Here is an 18,712-nt window from a genome sequence, read left to right as displayed (position 1 = left end):
TAATTAAGATATTTGGAACAAATTCAAATGAAGTAACCTCTCTGTATACTTTTTTCTTACAAAATCACTAGAGGTAAAAGACTTGATTCTTGCTAGGAAGAATAGCTAAATGACAAGTAATGTGAAATGCCTGTAATATAAAAAGAATAATTTTAAAGTAAATTGAATAAGAAATTTTGAGTTTCACATTATGAAATATTTCGGTAAGGCAAGTAATATTTCATTCAGAATTAAAGGAGAACCAGCCCCAGGTTCTCTTCACTAAAAATGTACCCAGTAAGGAGGGCCTTACTCTTCCTGTTAGAAAGTCCATGTCCATTAACTCATCATTTACATTGGGTATATCTCCTAATGCTTTCCCAACATGGCACATGTATATACATATGTAAGAAACCTGCACGTTGTGCATATGTACCCTAGAACTTAAAGTATAATAATAAAAAAAATAGAAAGTCCGTGTCCAAGAAACTCTGAGGCTCAGAGGCAGAAGGCCTAAGAACAGAAGTTGATATTTTGATTCTTGCAAAAATAGGTAATCACAGTGTTGCAGTTTTAAGTTAGAGTACAGGCTTTTGATCAAGACCTGTATCTATGTCAGATATAAACATAATGATCAGTAGTCCATTGATATGGTTTGACTGTTTCCCCACCCAAATCTCAACTTGAATGGTATCTTCTTCATTTTTCTCTTGCTACTGCTGTGTATGAAGTGCCTTGCACCTCCCGCTATGATTCTGAGGCCTTCCAAGCCCTGTGGAACTGTAAATCTAATGAAAACTCTATTTCTTCCCAGTCTTGGACATGTCATTATCAGCAGTGTGAAAATGGACTAATACATCCATTAACTCAATTTTTTAGTTGTATTCCAATATCAATTCAATAACTGTTTCTACAATAAAGAAATTTTTATTTGCCAACAAGGGAGTAGTATTTCAGTGCTTCCATTGTTATTTCCATGACTTGGCTTACCACTGGCTCCATTGAACACCTTCATCTCATTAAACGTTTAGTTAAATATTGGATCTTTATGTCATAAGATCCTTAGATAAAGAGTCCCATGAATACCTCTCTGAACTAGCTAAAGTCTTTATCACATAACAGGCTACACTAAGAGTTGGTCATTTTCAACTTACCTAAAATATGGATTAAATCTATCCACCCCAAATGTAGTATGCATTACTGCTAAAATTCAAAGAGCATGTCTATAAGTGCTGTGCTGTCTTACTGGCAATTGCTAAACCTTGCACAAACATATGTTTAATTCTGAAGAACTATCAGATATGATCAAAGATACTGTGATTTAAATTATGATTCCAAGATGAAGAACTAATGTAAAAATAAAACCTATTTCTCAATACCAGTGTGGAAGTGGATGCTTCTTCAGCCAAGTTTTCGTATGAGATAGTAACCCTAACCAGCACCTTGATTACAGTTTCGTGAGAGACCTTGAAGCATAGGAACTTGCTAAACCATCCTTAGTTTTCTGACCTATGAAAATTGAGAATGAGTACATATTGTTTGAATCACTGAGTTTTGAAATAATTTGCCATGAATAAATAAATAACAAATATATCTAGAGTATGCTTCAAATATTGGGAAGCATGACAATAAATATTTAGTGAACCTATAAATCAAAGAAAAAAGTATAATGGAAAGAAGCAAATATTTATAAATCAGCAATACCAAAACATATCAAAATGTGTGAGGTGTGATCAAAACAGTACTTAAAGAAACATGCATAGCTACAAATGCTTACATTTAAAATAAATGATTAAGAGCAGCCATCTGAGCCTTCACCTTAAGAAGCTAGAATAAGAAGAGTAAATAAAGGCCAAGGTAATTAAATGAAAGGACATAAAAATAAGATCAAAACCAATAAAATGGAAAACATAAAATAGAGTAAATGAAAATGGCCAAAAGTTGGTATTTTATAATGAAATTGATAAATTGCCAGCAACAGTGATCAAAAGAAAAGAGAAATTCAAATTACCAATATCAGAAATCATAAAACAAATACTGACCCCATAGATCCTTTAGACTGAAAAGGTTGGAAAAGGATTGTTATGAAATACATCGTTTCAATTAATTTGACAGCTTAGATGAATTAGGTAAAATGTAAGGACAGGGCAACCTTCTAAAAATGACACAAAAAGAAAAACTGAAACACCCCTATCTCTTTCCATGTAATCTGTTTTCATTACTTGTAGATAATGTGATAGTGCTTTGGAAAACCCTAAAGAATAACTTTGTAGGAATAAGAAGTCAATTTAGCAACTTTGTAGGACCCAAGTGTCAAATAAAAAATTGATTTTCCTTTACATATACTAGCAACCATGACAATTGGAATTTTTCTAGAAACTAAAAATCTGTGATGAAATCTGAAAACATAAACACTGAGGAATAGATAAGGAAGTTCCGTACATGAATATAAACTACAAAACTCTTCAAAACTAAACATTTGAAATACCTAACAGATATACTGTATTCAGGAATTAGAAAACTCAACATTGCTAAGATGTTGTCAGTACAGGATGATTTACAGATCCAACTTAAAATGAGTAAAACTCCAATATGCTCTTTTTGAGATGTAGATAATTGTTCTGCATGCTGTTCTGCAAAGTGACTTTTCCACTTCCACATCAAGGGTTATCTTCTACTTCTGTAAAACCTGAAATCTGGGGGGGGGGGTTGTCATGTGATCACTATGACAAATATAGTGTGATGTAAGTGACATTGTGTCATTTCTGGACATAGCCTTTAACTGGACAGACCCATCTAATTTTTACTACTGAGATCTCTGAGCACAATATAAAAAGTTGGACTATTCTCTGGAGTGATCCTCTGTTCCTTCATATAAAGAGATAGGAAGAGGGACCCAGTGCATCTCTTACTGTGATCCCTTCCAATATGATATAAGTATGAATTAAATTATCCTGTATTTACATAAAACTCAATTATCAGCTGAATAAGACAGATACTTCAGTCCTTGCCAAACAAAACAGAAGAAATACCCAGCCAACTACTATCTGAATTCCTGACTCACAAAATTTTGAGATAAAATGATGGTTGTTTGAAATCACAAAAACTGTGGAGCCCTGCACCATACATGAATACAGGACCAGAATAAAAAGTGGCACCTTGAGGTGTGATGATTCCACAACAACAATTTAAAGTGTATGGAACTGGCTTTTGTACCCAAAAATAAGGGCCTCCAGGATACTGTAAGTAAAGGCTGAAAATACAGATGTAACTGTTCCAGAGGCTGTAAAAAAGAGTGAGTCACTATCTAGTGCTGAAAAAATTTAGCAATTCTGTCATCTATAGTAAGGTAGAAAATAAAAAATGTATTTAAGTGAATAGGTGGACTTGGCTAAAATTTCCAAATAGAATATTGAAAGTTATAGTGTTTCTTATAGCATTGTGTCTTATAATAAGTCATAGATTTTAAAAAACATATATATTGCATAAAAAAGCCAGAACTTGATGGTTTCAAAGATAAAAATGGTGTCTTTCCAGTCCCTGCAAAGAGCTAAGTACTCTAAAAATAATAAAGGTCATCAAAATGAAAGTTATTTCAAAGTTGTAGATGTTAAGACACATTGAAAAGACTTCAGAAAAATTTAATGGTGTGTCTCAAAAGTATTTTAAACTAGACAGAGATATTTCTAAGATTCTTAAAAGTATTATCTGACTGCACATAGAGTTTCAGCCCAAGTCTGAGAAGGGCCAGTTTCAAAGGTATTTGTGAATATGGTACTTGTATATTCCACAAAGTCTTTAAATAAACTACATAGAAGGAAGCACCATAGCCTTCCTTTTGGAACAGGAGCATCTATTTTAACTACCTATTCCTCCCTTTCTCCACTCTGTGCTGGGCATGTGGAAGAAATACTCTGACTCAATAGATGTGTAATAGAGAAAAAACATAATTTAAAAAGTGCACAATAGGATCTGAACCCCAGCAGACCCACCTACTCTCAGTCTGGATATAGAGGTTGAGAACTTGAACTTCAACAGATGCCATGATGGATGACTTCTTAGTTGAGCTGGGAGCATCTAAATCCTGTCGTTCCACTTTGGATCCTTGAATTACGCTTAGAAGTCTGAAAATTTCACTAGGAAGACCTTGTCTATGTACCTCCTTATCTACAGGAGGACGGACATTCTTTGTCTAACTATAGTTAATTTTACACAAGAGTTTTTCTATAGCATTTCTCATCTCTGAATTTCTCAACGTGTATATAAAAGGGTTCAACATGGGTGTGATAACTGTATAAAACACAATCATGAATTTATCAATAGGAAAGTTTGAAACAGGTCTAACATATAGGAAAATACAGGGAATATAAAACAGGACAACCATAGTAATATGGGAGCTGCAGGTAGACAGGGCTTTACGCCTGCCTTCCTGACTGTAAGTTTTAAGGGAGTTTAGGATGACCCCATAGGAGATTAGTAGAAGGGTGAAGATGACCATGCAGAGTGCTCCACCATTGAAAACCACAGTGAGGCCTATAAAGTAGGTGTCAGTGCACGCCAGTTCCAATAATGGGTACATGTCACAGAAAAAGTGGCCAATGACATTGGGGCCACAGAAAGGGAGACTGTACACAAAAACAATTTGAAATAAAGAATGTAAAAAACCTCCAGTCACCGCCAACACCAAGAAAAGAATACAAACTTCATGATTCATGATGGTCAAATAGTGCAGTGGCTTACAGATGGCCACATAGCGATCATAGGCCATGCCTGCAGAAGGAAGATGTCAGTACCACCAAACAAGTGGTCTATAAATAGCTGGCCCATGCAAGCTCGGAAGGAAATAGTCTTTTTATCACAGAGTAAGTCTATAATCAATACAGGAGAAATGCTGGTGGAATACACAGCATCTACAAATGACAGGCAGGCAAGGAAGAAGTACATTGGGGAGCCCAAGGAAGGGCTGGCAATAATAGTCACCACAATAAGCAGGTTCCCCACCATTGACACAATATATGTGAGTAAAAACATGACAAATAATGCATTTTGCACATCAGGATCCTGAGAAAAGCCCAGGAGGACAAATTCTGTAATATTTTTATTCTGTCTCATTTTTTTCTTCTTTCAGGCTTGCATCAGAGGTGAGAGCTCAGGAAAGCATGACCTTTAATGAAGTAGTGAACAGGAATAAGGTTACATCCATTGTGTCACAGAGCACATCTCATTGTTGTATCCTGCATAGTGATTTACACACAATAAATACTTAGTAAGTCTCTATTGAGTTTCTCATCCAAAGAGCACATCTTCCCTTAACAATTATATTTCTCCTCAAAGATTTTAGTTTCAGCTACAGGTAAAGGCTTCTGCCTCTATGTTTTAGTGAATATTCTATACAGAGGAAGACTTAAAGTCCCAACAGCCACTCATAATTTTGTAACTTCTTATTTAAAACATTTTTCTGGGCACAGAATCAGCTGTGATGAATAGTCAATGGGTCCTTGGTCTCAAGAAAATTAGTCTCTGCTGGTGGTAACAAACTCTAAATAAATAAATCGATGTAGATTTAGTCCTTTATGTTTGTATTTCTGGTATCTTTATAATATGATCTGTATAACACCAAGAATAACATCTTCTGAACTACCTCACTCAGTACTCCGGCCCTCTACTGTTAGACTTCATGCATTCTTGACTCAAAGTATGTTCAGTCTTCATTAGTCTTTCATTAAATGCCAAAAGACAGGACTCTGAATGTATAAATGCTATGATATTATTTATTACATTGTTCCCTGTAGCAATTACTTAATCTGACTCCTTGTTCAACTTAATAAGGAGCTGTGATTCTCTCTGTTCTATCCTTGCCTATATTCCAATTTTTATAACACTTACACACAATATTCTGGTTTTCAAAAATTAATTTGAACTCAAGTGAACTAACTCATGACTATCACCAACTACCAAATATGCCATGAGTATTTTTTTCTGAATTCTTGGGAGAAGCTAGGTAGTGAGAGAGGAGAAAATAGACACTGTAGAAAGGGGTACAGAGCAGTGGGACATGGTTTTATTTATAACACTATTTAGAATTCAAGAGTACTCAAAAATAGAATCTTAGTTACCAGATTCCAAAAGCAAGCATACTCTAAGAGAAATTCCACGTTCAGTGTAAGAAGGCTTGGATTTGAGTCATTTTCTGAATGCATTTACAAGTCTGTCTCAGTTTGCTCCCTGGAAAACACAGGGATTAAATTTGAGAAATTCAGAATCCTTTCTAGTCAACTATCTACTAAACTATTAGTGTACCTCTCTTTTATGGTATTCTGTTGACTTTTTTTTTTAATTTTTTATAAATTTATAATTAAATAAGAATTTCCAAGCTCATGATTCTTAAATGAAAAATGGTAGTCAGTGAGATTTCATGATTACAGTGAATAAATAATGAGTATAAGTTTCTCACTGAGTATGCACCTACTTAAGATCCAGGACACATTTAGAGAGAAAGTGTAGAACATGGTGAATAATGTGGATACTGGAGCCACACTTCTTCAGCTACAACTTCAGCTTCACTATTTTTTATGAGATTTTGGGCCATTTAGTGAAGCCCTCTGTCCCTTACTTTCATCATTCTTAGAATGGAGATCCCAATAGTCCTTACCTCTTAGACAATAGTCCTTTACTTAGTTTTAATAAAACTAGAACACTAGCCAGCCTAGAACACTGGCTGGCACCTGGGAAGGGCTCAAAAAATGATAGCTACTATTAGTGTTCTTGAATGCTTCACTGTGAACATAGAATCAAAACAAATCATGCAGATCTTTGTCAACTTTCAAAGATTTATAGAAATAGTCCAGGAAAAAAAAATAAGAGACCTATAATTCAGGAAAGCCTTTTGGGGGCACACAATAAAATTGTATGCCTTAGAAAATAATGATTTAATTACACAAGTAGTAATTTTACCTGTAATGGAATGTATCCTGATGAGAAGCAAGCAGAATTATAGTGAAAAAGTTGGACCCACCATCGGGGAAAGCTCAGGAAAGGAAAAGAAGGCTAAAATCAGAAAACAGAGAAATTGTAGTTAATAAATGAGTATTCACAAACTATAAGAAGATTAATGAGATAATTAAGTGAGGCTAGGATTCTTTTAAAATTTTCTCCAGAAAGATCCCATTTAGTGAGGAAATACTGGAAGTACAACCTCCTGTGGGTTACCAGGGTGACTCAGGAAGCTTTTTGGGGTAGGCATAATAAACACAGACAGGATCATTGTTAAAAACAAACAAACAAACAAACAAAAAACAAAATTCAAAGGAAAAAGGAACACATTGCTCCTCAAAGTCCCTAGATCTGACAGTTACGGACAAACTTAAATTACAGAGAACAATGAGACAAGTACAGATACAAATCCAAACCTTCTGATTACTCACTGCTGAGGAAAATGGCAAAATTACTAAACCTCAAATGTAGACAGGGTGATTTCATTACTTAAATCTGGCAGTGGAAGAGGACATGTGTGCAGAGAGAGTTTGAGCTGTCTCTAGAAGCCAGCTATGATGAACATTCCACATGTCTCATTCACATTAACACTTCCAGCTGATTTCAGAGTTCTATCACTGTTGAAGCTATAGACTGATAGAGATGCACCTGCTGAAGAACACAAGGGAATAATGTAGTCTATAGCCAATTCTGTTATTTATTCACACCTTACTTGCTGCAAGGTTTAGTGCCTTTTCCCTCTTTCATCATCAAAACTAGATTTCAACAGGATAATTCTTTTGTCAGTTTAAATGTTTACTTGTATAAAATAGGGTATGTAAATTATCTTCTATAATTTAATTAATTAAAAATATAATACTTTAGAAACTGAAAGATAGCATTACTAGGCTTTCAATGTAAACTGCTAAGTTAACATTTTTCTAGAAAAAAATGATTTAACATAATTTCCTAAGGACATGATATTTTCGAATGATAAAATGCCATAAAAACATAAAAATCTCTACAATATTTTACTTAACACTCGAAGTTTTATGAATCTATTTAAATTACAGTAGACTGGATACTTTTCTGAGCATATATACCTACTAGAATGATTGCTGGGATAATTTTTAGATTAATAAGTAAAAACCCATATTATGCTTCCAGAACATAACAGGCATTGGTTCTTTCACACTCTAACACACTTGACATGATCTGCAATTTTAAACTCCCTAATCAAATATATCTGAAAATAATTATACATCTTTATTAATAAATGATATAAAATATAACATCCCATAAATAAATATTATGATTAAAAATAAATTGGTTTATTATACATGTAATATGGAACATGTCTTTCTTCTTGTTTGGAAAATAGAAAAGGAAAACAAATTAGGCTATATATTAAAACCAAATATACATTGCATATTTTGAGAATTGTTTATGTTTGCTAGCTTTACTTTCCCAATTAGAATCCCTTCAGCAAAATCACATGGTGTTTAAGACATTAGCTACGTTTCAACATATCACATGAATTTTCAATTAATATCTCTTGTCAGTGGTTTCAAATACTCATATTGTGGTCCAGAAAACCAATGCTTCTTTCACTAAACGTTAATGTAGATACCTCAGGCGTGTATGCATGTATGTGTGATCATAAAACACATGGGTATAAACGGCTGATCCATGGATATAGAAATAGTGTCTACTGGCTGCAGTTGCCACAGTCGCACACAGACTTCACATTATCTCAGTCATTAGAGAAGTATGGCACTATCCAAAGCAGATGACCAAAATGTAAAGATGCTTAAACATAATGTAGAAAGGTAATAAGTATTCTTACCTGCTGGAAAATTTCTTCATAGAAAAACAATACACTATCTTTGCATGACTATATAAAAATTGACATAATTAGTGGAAATTAACCTAGACAAGACCCTTATTTGGTGACACAAGTAAACAAAAAGGTACCAACACTAAAATTAATTATACAAAACTTTCCTCAATTATGGCAAAACAACCAGAAGTACTTTACTGTGATTGAAAATGTATGGTAACATTCATGTACCCAGCTATTAAGCTTTGTACCTAAAAAGGAAAATGCTAAAATTTAACTTCATGGAGAAACAAAAACAGAGCTTTCTTACTGGCAAAAGCCAAATTCTCCAGTCTTCAGTCATTCAAATATCATTCAAACAGCACATCCCTAGGATCACTTCATTCCTAATTAAAAACATGTTCCTGTATCTCCCCCACCACATCCCAGTTAATTGAGAACTTTAACAAATTTTTACAAGAAATACAGGATATGACATAAAACATCACAACCAGAGGACTTCATACGGACTGAACACATATTCTAACTTAGGCAGAAATTTAACTCTTCAGATATCTCTTGGGTTATTCTATCATGAACATAATTATCCCATTTATGTGTAGACACAACCTATGACTTTTACATCATCACTATTTTAAATAAAAGATACAGTAGGTCATTATAAATTAGTTAATGTGAATATTTGGAATAAATGCAAATGAAGTAATCTCTCTGAACACTTTTTTTCCCCCTTAGAAAATCCCTAGAGGAAAAACACTTGGGTCTCTCCAAGGAACAGCAGCTAAATGCCAAGTAATGTGAAAAGCCTATAATGTGAAAAGAAAAATTTGAAAGTAAATTGAACAATAAATTATGTGTTTCACATTATGAAATGCTGAGGTAAGGCAAGTAATATTTCAGCCAGAATGAAGGGGAAAATCAGCCCCAAGTTCTCTGTCCTAAGCATAGCAAGGAAGGACTTACCCTTCCTGTTAGAAAGTCCAACCCAAGAAGACCTGAGGCTCAGAGGCACAGAGACTAAGAATGGAAGTTGACATTCTGATTCTTGGAAAAATAGGTAATCACAGATTTGTAGTTTTAGGTTAGAATACAGGCTTTTGATCAAGGCCTGATTCTATATCAGATATAACCATAATGATGTGTAGTTCATTAATTCAATCCTTGAATTTTATTCCACTAACAATTCAGTAACTTTCTATAATAAAGAATTTATTTGTATTTTATTTATTTATTTTTTGCCAACAAGGTAGCAGTGCTTAAGTGTTTCCATTGTTATTTTCATTGCTTGGCTTACCATTGGCTTCATTTATCACCTTCATCTCATCATATGTTTAGTTAAATATTGGATCTTCTGTGTCATAAGAACCTTAGGTAAAGAGTCCCATAAATACTTATCTGAACCAGCTAAGGTCTTTATCACTTAACAGTCTCCATTAAAAATTGGTCATTTTCAACTTACCTAATAAATGGATTAAATTCATCCACCCAAATATAATAGGTATCACTTCAAAAATTTTAAGATCATGTCTATAAGCACTGTGATCTCTTATTGGTATGTGGTAACAGATAAACAAACATATCCTTAATTCTGAAGAACTATCAGATATGATCAAAGATACTGTGGATTAAATTATGACTCCAAGATGGAGAACTAATATAAAAATAAGCCATCATTCTCTATGCCCCTTCTGGCTGAATTCAAATAACTACTAATACTTTCCACTCTCTAAATGACACAAACATGTTTGTTAGATCAGATGATTCCTACAACAGCTTAGAAACTGAATTTATTGCCTCCAATGATAAAAATACATAAAAAATATCAACTAACATAGAGATTGCCAAAAATATTCCAAAGTCCATAGTAATTTTCTGCAATCCATACATATCCCCAAATTGGAAAGTTAAATATAGATACAATATATACTTATTTTTAAAAGGAGAAATGCATATGCATTAGTCCATTCTCACATTGCTATAAAAAATACTCGAGACTGGGTAATTTATAAAGAAAAGGGGTTTAACTGACTCACACTTCCACAAGACTAGGGAGGCCTCAGAAAACTTCCAATCATACCTCTTCAAAGGGTGGCAGGAGAGAGAATGAGTGCCATGAGGGGAAATGCCAGACACCTCTAAAACCATCAGGTCTCATGAGAACTCACTCATGATCATGAGAACAGCATGGGGGAATCTGCCCCCATGATTCAATTACCTCTCACCTGGTCCCTCCTATGACACATGGAGATTATGGGGATTAAAAATCAAGATGAGATTTGGGTGAGGAAAAAGCCAAGCCAATCAGCATGTTATGTAGTCCCAGCTATTTTTAAGACTGATGTGGGAGAATCCCCTGGGCCCAGGAGTTTGAGTTCAGCTTGGTCAAAATAGCAAGACCCTGTCTCAAAAAAGAAAAAAAAAAAAGCTAGAGGTCAGAACCTTGCATCTGGAGCCTCTTTTCTCTAAAACTATGAAATAATTCTAAAAGCCATAAATGATAGTCTGAAAAGTTGTGTGAGACTTTTGGTAGATGCTTTACCCTAAGTGACAACACGTGAAATTGAAGGTGTACCAAGGAAAAGAGTCCTTTGTAAACAAGGCTTTCATTTGAGACCACAAGGGGATTTACTCTTGGAGAAGGAATGCACAGACAATGGTGCAGTCCTCAAAGGAACTGCAGTCCAGCTTGCATCATCTAATTTCTTGATTGAATTAAGACTATCTGGGATTGTTTTACTACTCCAGTCCTAACTCTTCAGTAAAAATATAGGAAATTCCCTCCTAAAGAAAAAAAAATTAATTGCCTCCTGAACATTTCATATGCAAAATCAGGCATTCAAAGAAAGTATCAGAGTGTAGAAGACATGGCCTGATTGAGGAGAAGTGCAACAAAAACAAACATAGATGACCTGAATAATGAAAAATAAGCATTTTAACTAAGCTTAGTGTGTACAAATATTAAAACACAGATACATAATAAAATGAACCAAATGAATTGAAAATCTAAAATATATAATAACAAATTAAAAACTCAATGATTGGATTTTATGCCAAATTAGATGAAAAATTAGAGAATTAGTGAATTACAAGAAATGTTAGAAGAAAATACACAGACCAAAGCAGAGAGAAAAAAAAAGCAAATGAAGAAAATATTATAAAAGAGACATAAAGGACATAGCACAAAACTCTGACATACTTTTAATTTAATTGTAATTCCAGAAAAAGAAAAAAAATCAGGTAGGCAAATTATTTGAAGAGATATAGCTGAAAATTCTCTAAAACTACTGGATGATACTAAGCTATGAATTTTATAAGGTGTTGAAAGTTTCATGAAAAATGAATTTTAAAAAGAATAATTTCTTTAAAAAGGATAAACAGAAAAGGGACAGCAGAATAAAAGCAAAATACAGACAAAACTTTTAAGAACACTCTGCATTCAAGAAAATAATAATAAGGCCAGGCGCAGTGCTTCAGGCCTGTAATTCCAGCATATTGGGAGGCCGAGGCAGGTGGGTCACTTGAGGCCAGGAGTTTGAGACCAGTGTGGCCAACATGGAGAAATCGTGTCTCTAATAAAAGTACAAAAATTAGGTGAGTGTGGTGGCTGGTGCCTGTAATCCCAGCCACATGGGAGGCCGATGCATAAGAATTGCTTGAACTTGGAGGCAGAGTTTGCAGTGAGCAGAGATGGCACCACTGCATTCCAGCCTGGGCAACAGAGCGAGACCCTGTCTCAAAAGAAAAAAAAAAAAAAAAAAAAAGAAAGAAAGAAAAAGAAAAAAGAAAATAATATGACTGACAGACTATTTCTTAAAAGAAGCAGTGAAAACCAGAAGACAAAGGAAATGTCTCAAAATTAAACTGCTTCTAAAAAATCCATTAGTAAAAATAAATCACAGAAAGTAGAAAATATTATGAGCCTAATAATGAAAACACAACATATCAGAGCTTCTAAGGCTCAGCTAAAAATATTACTTGCATTTGCTAGGAAATAGTAAAGTCTGAAAAACAGTGTACTAAATATCTATTCAGGAAATCATTTCACTTAGCATAATGTCCTCTAGGTACATCCATGTTATCGCACTTGATATAAAAACATCACAGTGTACCCCACAAATACATACAATTACTGTTTGTCAATTAAAAACAAAATAAAACAAAGAGCTTATTAAGTCCTTCATTCATGTATTCAAAAATAACATAATATTATTTTGAAGGTTTGAATAATATTCTATTATGAAATATTATTGCATTATATAGACAAACGCAAAGGGCAAAAGGTACAAATTTTCATTTATGTTGGATGAATAAATACTGGTGATGTAAGTTACAGGATGAGGTCTGTAGTTAATAATACCATATTTTATGTATGTGTATGTGTGTGTGTGTGCGTAGATTAGATGATAGATAGATAGCTCAAGATGATAGATAGAGAGAGAGATAGATGATAGATAGATAATGGATGGATGGATGGATGGAGAGAGATAGAGAAAGGAGAGAAAGAGAGAGAGAGATGTCACATTGTCTTTATTCATTCATCTGTTGATGGACACCTAAGTTGTTTCCATATCTTGGTGATTATGAATAATGCTGAAGTATACCTGGAAGTGCAGGTATCTCTTCAAGATACTAACTTCATTTTCTTTTGATACATACCAAGTAGTGGGATTGCTGGATCATATGGTAGTTCTATCCTCTGTAGTGTCTTCTATAATGGCTGTATCAATTTACATTCCCACCAACCATGTAAAAGGGTTCCCTTTTCTCCTCACCGAAGGTAAAGACAACATGATCTCAATTATATGTGGAATCTTAAAAAAAAAAAAAAAGTCAAACTAATAAGAGCAGAGAGTAGAATGGTGATGGACAGGGACTGCGGAGATGGAGAAATGAGGAGATGCTGGTCAAAGAGTACAAAGTTTCAGTTATGCAGAATGAGTAAGTTCTGGAGAGCTAAGTTACAGCATAGAGACTGTACTTGGTAGTACCATATTGGATACTTCAAGTTTGCTGAGAAAATACATCTTTAATATTCTCACCGCACACAAAAGTTAATTATGTGAGTTGATGAACATGTTGTTTGTGGTAATAATTTCACAATGTATACATTTACTAAAACATCACATTGTACATCTTAAATATATATTATACAATTTTTGTCAAATATACCTCAATAAAGCTAGAGAAAATAAAAAATAAACTATGTTTGAAAGATGACAACAACAAAAGAAGTAACCAATCTGCATGGAATGGCAAAAAGAGACAAAAGTAGGCAAATGCTGCACTGTCCCTGGAAGGTGGTCTGGAAGCACTGGAGTGAAGGAAAAGCCTTCCAGAGGGCAGTATTTTGAGCCATCAGTCTGATTTTCCACTGTATGTGGAAGGAATGACAACCATACTTATGGATCTATACTGAAAATGGACCCTGGCTAAAAGGTTGGATAAGCTATTGAGGAAGTTGGGAATTTAAAAATGTAAAAATGATGACAAAGTAGCTGGAAGAACAGTATGTGGATGAATCTCTCAAAATAAATACCAAATACTACAATGTTAGTTTCCAACATAAATGCCTAACAAAAAAATCTACTGCAGAGGAAGCTTCCAGGAATCTCATAAACATGAATTGCACTTTGGATGTCAGTCAGCCTTTTTCCTAGTTACCTTTGAAGTCACTGCTGCAGAGATGAATGCTCTACAAAGCCTCAATGCACAATATCATCTGCCTTTCACCATGTCTGCTCTGGCTACTGTCTGTGCTCAAGATGCAAAATGCCATCAGCAACGCCCATCATTGAGTCCTTAACACAATACAAATAGCATGGGAAACCAGCCAACAACTCTGTGACAGCTTACTTCATTGCAACTCCTCAGTCTGGAGAAGACAGCATTTTGTCATCTTACATTCTGATTATATATTTGTCCTAACACTCACCTTATTTATTATTCATGGGGTAGAATCCATTTTCCATTGCCATGGTTTCTCATTCATTCTTTATCCAGAAGAAACATTTCTAGCAAATAAAGTAAAACATATCACTCACCACAATAGAATTTACTGGTATAATCATATTTCTCATCACCTGGAAGCTAAGCAAATAGGGCATTGAAATGGCTTCCTAAAGGGTGAGTTGTGAGGCCAGCTAGACAACCCTAACCTGAGAACTTGAAATGCTCTCTTCTATATGTTTGACACACAGTATGTGCTCAGTAAATTTTAGTCATCATATACCATGCCACAAATATTCTGAGAAATTCTCCCAATGCTAATAAACATTCCCCCATGCAGCAATCCATTTTGACTTTCTTCGTTCCAATATCCACAAGATCCATTTCCACACATTCCTCCAATTCTCGCCAGTGCATATTACTTAGATTCTGCAATTTGTTAATCAAATGAAATATTCCCTTCTAGAACAAGGCCATATTTCCCACTTGCACTCCAGTGACACCTAAATACTGATCTAGATGCAAAAAAGAACTTCTCTGGGAAAGGGCATGAGACCTTTGGTGAGGTGACTTTCTGCAGCTTCTACAGATATTGAAGTGGCTAATATCTGAAGGTTATCTACTAACAGCAGGTCCAGCAGCTGGAAAAACCTAACCTTTTTTCCTAAAGGGAGGGCAAGAAAGTACATTCTCGGATGTATCACAGCCTAGTTCTTACGTCGCTTGAATCCTTTTCTTCATATACCCATGGGAACAGCTTCTTTAGGATTCTTTTCCTGGGGGAAAATTAGAAGAGAAAGTTTAAGGGACAAACTATGTCACTTGCCACCATGGCTGATGACAGAGTTGCAACTGCGATTTACCATCTTATTCCTCCATTGTCAATTCTATTTCTCCCACTTCACCTTCTACTAGCACCACTACTGATCACATGACTTACTTAAAGGTGGAGCTTAGACCTTCATGCCCAAAATGTCTCATCCCTGTACACTATACTCATTCAGAACCGGGCTCCTGTATATTCTCATTTATTATCACAAGAGGACAAGGGTTTGACAAGATGTGCCCATGTAAGTCACCTGGAAGACAAAAATATTCCCTGCCAACATTGTGTTATAACATCTCCATTTCACATCATAATCAGGTAATTACCACTGTTACAGTAGTGAAAAATATCCTTCTCTAAATGGCTACAGATAGCAAAAATTCTCATGATAGGAGAGCCAGATTTAATCCAACAGATGATTCACAGGATACAATGAACAAAGTAATGGGCTCTTCCATTAAATAATTAATCAGTTTTGTCAACTTACCCTGAAGCTTGTCATAACATTGAAGTTTACACTTACATTAGCCAACTAATAAATATCCTTATATTTCAAAATAGTTTGAATTGAGTTTTGTCATTTGTAACAAAAACATCTTAACTGAAACATCCTCAATTTAAATATGTATAGGATAGTGAAGGAATATATAAGTTTTATTAGTTATATACCTATGTATATATGTGAAACATATGGCATTGTTTTAATTGTTATAACCTTATAATCTGTCTTATCCAGAATGTCTCATTTTTCTTTCAAAATTTAATTGCAATTTCCATATCTTTATGCTTCCAGATGAATTTTCACAATCAAAGGAATATCATGAATAGTTCAGTTTTATGTAGGAAAAGAGGCAAAATATGTTTACTATTTTCCCTAAGGATGTATACTTAGCACACTACCATAATTTGATGAAATAAAATATTGAAATAAACATAATTGAAATAAATTACTTCATTTAGATTTGATTAATTTATTGATAACATCATATTTCATTCCTCAGAAGAAGCTTGGAGCAGTATGGGAGTGACAATAAATAACACTAGTCTACTGTGATTGATCAGGCAGGCCAAAATATGGAGTTTGGACTCATCAGACAAGTTCCTTGGAACAACATCGTCCATGACCATCAAAGACATTTTACAAACCTTACCAAATACACTACTATCTGGTTCACATCCTAGTATCAGAAAAGAAATGACAATGGTTCTAGGACGTTTATAATGGAAAGTTACTCACACAATGCCATTGGAACCCAATAACCTTAATGCCAAGTTGTTTTTAGAATTGTTTACTATATGAAGATATGCAAACTGGAGACTCCACCGTATGATGAACACTGGTGTTTGAGATTCAATATTCTTAATAGAGTGGCCAGAGGAAGCCCATTTGTAAAACAACTTGTGGGAAGTGGTTTTACTTTCACAGAGACACAAATTAATTCATCATGAGTGCCATTGATGTCATGGGTAATGTTAGAGGGCCAGTTACAAAAAGATAGCATGACATGATGAAGTTTCTTAATAAAATGAAAATAGCATATGTAGAAATGTTCAAGGAGGTGGCTCTGAGAATTATGTCATATTTATAAGCATAACTTTCAGAACAAATAGAACCTCTGACAGAGGTTTCCACTCCTACTGATTACTGGTATAAATGCAATTATTCCTTTCTGGCTAAAGATAAGCAAGATATTTAATTTCCTAATAGAGATTCTCAAATTGAATGGTATGATCTATATGAAAATCTGCTGAAACTCTCCCTCTGAATAGTAGAACCTTGGTCCAAGAAGGTAAAATCAAGTCCTCTGAGAAATGACCACATGTAAGAGCAGCATAACCTTCCATGCATGAGCATTTGGTTCTTGCTCTCAGAGGAATGTCTGAATATTTCCTGAATTCTGGGTTGTAACATCACCATTTGATCAAGCAGATAAGCCTCTGATCAATGGATGACCAAGAAATCCATCAACAGAGAATTCTATTCTGGAAGCCTTATTAGGATACTAAGGGAAGATTAAATTGAGTGCTATAGGTCCTCCAAAGAACTTAGGTTTTCACTCTTTTTAAAAAAGGAGTAGAAAGCCTTTGTCTCAGGATTTTCATGTGGCCACTTAGATATATGAGATGAACGATGTACAATGATGGGAAGAATAATGAAATATGCCACAAAGTCAACCAAACCAGTAATATGATTAAGACCAAGGTGTTATAACAAAAATGCTGCTTTAAATAGCCTTAAAGAGTACTTTCTAGGGGCAAGAACCACGATAGAGCTTGTAGGGTTATTACAAAGGATCAATAGCCATACATCCTAATGATGTCAAATGGATTTATCTTGATTAAACTTTTAATTACACTTTGAAATTAACTTAGCCTGTGATCCAAGCTACAAATGAAAACACTATCAGACTACTGAAAGAATTTATCATCTACCAATTTGATTTCCCAAATCTCATTTAATCAAAGCACAAATTTTCTCAAGGCCAGTGGGCATAAATGAGCTAAGAAGTATATCACATAGGCCGGGCATGGTGGCTCATGCCTGTAATCCCAGAAATTTGGGAGGCCGAGGTGGGTGGATCATCTGAAGTCAGAAGTCCAATACCAGCATGACCAACATGGCGAAACTCCGTCTCTACTAAAAATACAAAAATTAGCCAAGTGAGGTTGTGCATGCCTGTAATCCAAGCTACCTGGGAGGCTGAGGCAGGAAAGTCTCTTGAACTCGGGAGGCAGCGGTTGCTTAAGCCAAGATCATGCCACAGCACTGCAGCCTGGGCATTAAAACGAGACTCCGTCTCCAAAAAAAAAAAAAAAAAAGAAGAAGAAGTACATCACATGGACATATTATACCCCTTACAATCCGTATAATAATGGCTTAATCAAAAGATGAATTGGGTTTATATACATAATAGCTAAAATGAAAAATTATGTCAGATGGGAAAGGCGAACAGAGATGAGTGATAACACCTAGAGTTGACACTATTATTCTTTACACAGGACATTATCTTGTCTTCAGAGAATAAAACTCTTGTTGCTGTCATATGTGAAATGAAGTCAGCTAATGCTAGGAGAAGACAATGAACCCCTTCTCACTTGAATGGGAGAATTAAACTGAAGTTATTTAATGCTATGTCTGAGAACTCTAT

The 18,712-nt window shown here is 34.7% G+C and overlaps 1 pseudogene; it reads right to left on the bottom strand.

Annotated features, from left to right (window-relative positions):
- Window positions 1-4,171: 4,171 nt before the first annotated feature.
- Window positions 4,172-5,091, bottom strand: LOC100614789 (olfactory receptor 4A8-like; annotated as a pseudogene).
- Window positions 5,092-18,712: the final 13,621 nt, after the last annotated feature.

This window comes from Pan troglodytes, chromosome 9 (genome assembly GCF_028858775.2).
Source record: "Pan troglodytes isolate AG18354 chromosome 9, NHGRI_mPanTro3-v2.0_pri, whole genome shotgun sequence".
Classification (NCBI taxonomy): domain Eukaryota; kingdom Metazoa; phylum Chordata; class Mammalia; order Primates; family Hominidae; genus Pan; species Pan troglodytes.
Note: the sequence above shows the minus strand (reverse complement) of the source record. Positions and strands in the feature narration are given on the sequence as shown.